General features: G+C 43.4%; 1 pseudogene; it reads right to left on the minus strand.

The window, feature by feature from the left end:
• Positions 1-1,795: 1,795 nt before the first annotated feature.
• Positions 1,796-2,679, minus strand: LOC103628138 (light-regulated protein, chloroplastic-like; annotated as a pseudogene).
• Between the last annotated feature and the right edge of the window lie 2,873 nt (positions 2,680-5,552).

The raw sequence follows: 5,552 nt of genomic DNA on the forward strand, positions 1-5,552 counted from the left end.
GGGAGAGGGGTGCGCGGAGGAGGGAGAGGGGGGGTGGGGCTGCGACCTTGAGGTGGAGAAAATGTTGAACGGGGAGAAGAAACAGTGGAGTTTTCTTATAGGAGAAGAACACCCTCGCTGGAGCCAAGGAGAAATCCGTTGATTTACGGTGAACCGGAGGTCGGATCGACGAATCGAAAGCACCGGGACAAAGCCCTCGATGAGATGAACACAACCGTACTCTCAAATTTCGCCAACGACGCACATATTGAAACTAATTGCTCGCCGGAGTTGGAACTGCTCTGAACTTCGGCGAACAATTCCGGGAATTGTGGATCGAATATGGGAAAATAGTTTTGAGATTTGGAAAGGGCTCAGCAAGAGAGGGTTCCAGCCATATATATATATATATTGCTAGGGTTTGAAGATATTTTATTTTTCGTAATAAATCCATTTTTAAAATTAAAATAATTCTAGGTAAAGGCTGAAATCGTATTTAATGTTCGAAAAATATCTCGAAGGCTCCAAAAATTCTAAGAAAATTACTAGGCATGATTTGACACCCAATAAACTCAAAAAACATATTTAGAGCTTTTGAAAATGTTTTTAAGTACCTAAAATAAATAGATTTTGGTTCTAAAAAACAGAAAAATATTCCTAAAATATGAAAATTTACTGGAAACTTTTACAAGGTATATTAACATGTTTCAAACACTTTTTGTACTTAGAAACACTATACAATAGCATGGATGCAACAACTAAATCACCACTAGGGCTCCCTTCACTAGGCTCATGCCAACATATAACAAAATAACTTTTTATTAATTTAGAAAAGGAAAAAAATAAAGAAAAGAGAGAGTAACACCTGAATTTTGAGTATAGATCAAAAATATTTTTATACCCTAAAATTCAGGGTGCTACAATATTCCTCTCCTGATGCTGACTTTTGGAAGGAATCAATAAGTAGTGAGACAAATTCTATTATGTCTAATGGAACTTGGGAGGTCGTTGAGTGTCCTTACGGGTGTAAGCCCATTGGAAGTAAATGAGTGTCAAGAAAAAGCTTAGGCCTGATGGTACTATTGAATTGAAAGGTAAAAGGCGAGACTTGTAATCAAAGACTACTAGTTATATGCTCGTGCGTTGCTACGGTGATGTATAAGAAAATTGTGTTATGTTTTAGTAGTTACCTTTTGGAAATGACACGTACAAGTTGTCACAGCTTGTCTTGAGGATTCCAGCATCGTTAGAGAACACAAGATGGTTTTCGGAGTCAACACCCCAGAAGAAAGGGATGCTACCATCAATGTCCTACATTTAAACATGGCATTGCAACTTAAGGCTCAAGCCACAACCAACAAAGGTAAGGTGAACTTACAACAGTGACAAAGGTGGACTTCGACAGGGTGTTATAAAGGATGAACACAAAGTTCCCATCGAGGTCTCTCACAACCTGGCAGGCTACAAGAACACATGAGTCTATTTGCGAAGCCATCACAAAGAACAAAAGATGTAAACTTGAGCAGCAACAAAAGGGCTAAGATGGCAAACTATCTCAGGATCAAACTTACATGAGCTTCTAAGTTAACAACCAGAATTCAGGATACCAGGTGACCGTTTAGTATGAGTTAGAAACTACTAAAGACTACATATTAATACTGAATGAGACGACGCACAACTGTTGAAATGCACGACAATTGAAACTGATTATCATAATAGTAGAGATTTCTCGATAATGGTAGGTCAAGCCTGCCATACCATTTGTGCAGCTGGATGGTGGCTAGTATCAGGTCAGCTTAAGCAGCACACACTCCTTTCATCCATTGGCTTGCAAGTGCAGGGAATAGATCGGGTCGTAGCATAGTACTTCCACAGCTCTATGTTCCATCTTCTGATATCGTAAAACGGTGAATAACACCAGTACCATTTCATCTTAGTTTCTACTACATACCTTGGCAGCTGAGCCAACCCAAGACATGCCTATATACATTACATACACCCTTGGTCTTGCTTGGTCATCTGCTAGAATGATACACATAGGTACATTGTGTGAACATCTATCTGACTGTGAGACCAACTCGGTTCTGGAAAAACATGGATGGTAATTAGGATCAGGCTCCAGGTGTGCACCAGCTCCCTAGAGATGCCGGCCTGGTACGACGCATCACAGAACTCGCCATCAAGGTCGTTGCATGCCTCGCCCAATAACACCCTGCGGTTCAGTGGATTCACTATGGTTACAGTTAGCTCAATGAATCAGTGTAGGAATGGATGGTGATGAAACTGGATTTATCCTATGATGGTTGATGCTTACGTTCTTGGCTTGTCATGCGACAGGTAGTCCCTCTCCACCTTCTCCACCCTCCTACTCACTGTTGTTGCCACTGAGGCGAGCTTGGCCTCCGAGTACATCTACACGCTGCACGCGTCACCACCGAGTAAGTCATAAGCCTCCATTGTGAACACCCTGCAGCATCACCAACGCACATGTGTGTGTCACTGATCTGAACTCTAACCATTAGAATTAGCTAGCTTTACACAGATCGATCGCTGATCAAGGCTAGGGATTAGGGCACACTTACGAGAAGCTCGAGCTGTAGTCGATCTCAGCAGTCTCGGCCATGACAACAACAGGGACACTGACCACCACCGTGCTCTTCTCCATGGTCAGCCCTTGACGGGAACCATCCGAGAACCTGACGGGAGTAGTGACAGTCTGCATTTTCTGATCTGAACTTCTTGTGCGTGATCAATTGTTCTACTAAAGTGAAGTAGCAGCTTGGTACAGTATGATCTGAAAGGGTTATCGATCTTGTGTGGTGAGATTCTGGTATATACTACAGAGCCAGAGTGGGGTCCTTGACCATTGTTTCTAAAAATAACTTCATTAGTCAATAGTGGAATCTATACTAACTATTAAGGGGGAAGTGTAGACTGCCCCCGCTCCCTACCCGCACGCGCAACTGCCTCTCGCACCGCACGCCCAGCCGCCACGAAACCCCCGCGCCCCGCAGCCGCCGCGAAACCCCCGCGCCCCGAGATCCCACGCGCGCGGCGTGGCGGCGCCACTCAACCCGGCTACACGCAGGAGGAGTTCGAGTTCTACCTCTCCGACTTGGAGCCGCGCCTCCTTGTCACCAACGCGGAGGGCAACGTGGCAGCGCAGGCGGCCGCTGCCAAGCTCAGGCTTGCCCACGCCGCCACCAGCCTCCACGACATGGTCGGCCCTGTCCACCTCGCCGGCCTCCTGGTCCCGGCTCTGGAGAACGGGTCTCACGTCGGTGGCACGGAGGGCCCTCTCTCCCCCGGTGCTATCGCGCTCGCCCGCTCCCTCTGCGCCACATCTGCTGCAAGACCCTCGGCGCGCTCCTTGACCCCAGTGACATCGCCTTCCTCACCAATCGCGCCACCGCCTACCTCCACATGGGCAAGGTCTCTCCCGGTTCGTGTTCCCACTCTCCGTTCCCACATGAGGCGACGAACCATGGTGCTCTCCAACTATCTCCATGGCAAGGGATGCTCTCGTCGGCCCAGTATGGAGATTGAGTATGGTCTCTGCGTTGTCTCCCTGGACCACGAGGCTATCAAGACATGGATCTATCCAAGTGAGGGGGTTTGAGTTTCTACAACATTTTGCCAATAACTGTTCATTGTTCTAGTTTTCATGCTGGGATTCAGCTTATGGGTGGAGTCATCTTGGAAAATAGACATCTTTAGTGAATGCTGGCACTTTATTAGTTAATAATGGCAGCCATCTTGCTTGAGGATACATTCTAGTAGCTCTTGCTGGTACTGAAGTGTACAAGATGCTTGGGAATGCGGAAACTGACTCTAAACTTTGTTTGTTAAGCACTTGAGCAGCCATATTAGGTAGACGATTGCATCAGGAAATCAAGCAAAAAACTATAACATAAGGATAAGTGGTTTAGTTTGCTGGAGTAGCACTGCACCCATAGAAGAATGCACCTCTTTTAGTTGAAGCAGATAGAGATGGACTAGGAGCTTGTCCACCCTTCGCAATATGTTTTTGTTGTATCAAACAAATGTCATTTTTGAGGATGTTATTGTTGCAACTTCTTAGCTTGGTTATTTGGATTTTGGAATATCTTAGCTTGATTATTCATGTCTTTAGAATGCAGGTTTTACTAGGCCTTCACATGAGTTCCCGAACCACTGTCAGGGTTTCCACTTTTAGTTGCAGATTAAGTATTGAGTGCATTGTGGTTGTCGTATTCTTTAGTACAACTGGATTACATGTTTGTTGCTCACATGGTTGATTCTATTGCTCCGTCCATTGCATCTGCTAACAACTGTTAAATTGCACTATTTTAGTATAGTGGCATGAGATGGATATATGCATTCTACTAAATGATATCTTGATTGTGAATTGTTAATGCGCAACACTTCAATTTTTTCCAGTTTCTTTTATCTGTTGAAGGAAATTCTTGATTTTTTAGCAGTAGCTGCCTAAACACCATAGGGAAACCCCCAGATTTCAACATGGATGCACAAAGTTTCATTCCTCAGATGCAAATGACTAGATGACATTAAGCGATTTGGAAAATAGACAATGGAAAATTCCTGTCAAAGTTTCTGTTTTTTCTAGATAATGGTTATTGTTCAGTTCTTATAGAACCATGTTTGCTTCTTAAATACACTGCACTAGATAACTATGTTGTTATATGCAATCCAAGCAGCATATCTTGCCTTAGTAATTTATTTTGGCTATTTTTTTACGTGTTGCAGCTAATGTAGAAGTCCGAGAGTACCAGAAGTATATGGTTGAAAAGGCTATGTTTACCAATACGTTAATAGCTTTGCCAACTGGACTTGGCAAAACTTTTATTGCTGCAGTAGTGATGTACAACTACTTTCGATAGTTTCCCGAAGGTAATGTTTCACATTGCATTGTAACTGTTTTCTTCTCTGATGCTGTATTTTATGAACTTTGTGGAAATTGCTTGCTCAAACTTTGTTTTTATTTACAATGGAAATTCAGGAAAAATAATATTTACCTGCCCTTCACGTCCTCTTGTTACTCAGCAAATTGAGGCATGTCACAATACAGTGGGAATACCACAGGTACCACAATAAATCTGCTATTGGTGATTTTCTTATTTTTATTTAGGTAGAAGTCTATTTTTGGCCATCCAATTATTGCCCGAGTTTGTTTTTGGCCATGCAACTCAAAAACTATAAATCCTTGACCACTGAACTATCAATACTGGACAAATGTGGTCAGTTTCAAAGGGCTTTTGTATTTTCTGAAAATAGTAAAAGTTGGTTTATTTTTTAAATGATAACTAATTTATTTTAAATCAGAAAAACATGAAAACGGCACTGTTTTTTTAAAAATATAATGTGTCTATTGGTGCTGAAATTGGAGTTATTTGGATTTTATTTTTGCCATGGTGCTCTCCAACTATCCACAACGCTCTCCTTCAATATGTGGCCCCACGGCCATCAAAAACGACGCCGCCCCACTGCATCCACGAACACCGGGAAAGACGATCAACTCGGAACCTCCTCAAGGCTCCGTCCCTCTACGCCACGCGTGGGGTCCCCCACTGTCA

The sequence above is a fragment of the Zea mays genome, chromosome 5 (assembly GCF_902167145.1).
Source record: "Zea mays cultivar B73 chromosome 5, Zm-B73-REFERENCE-NAM-5.0, whole genome shotgun sequence".
Taxonomy (NCBI): Eukaryota; Viridiplantae; Streptophyta; class Magnoliopsida; order Poales; family Poaceae; genus Zea; species Zea mays.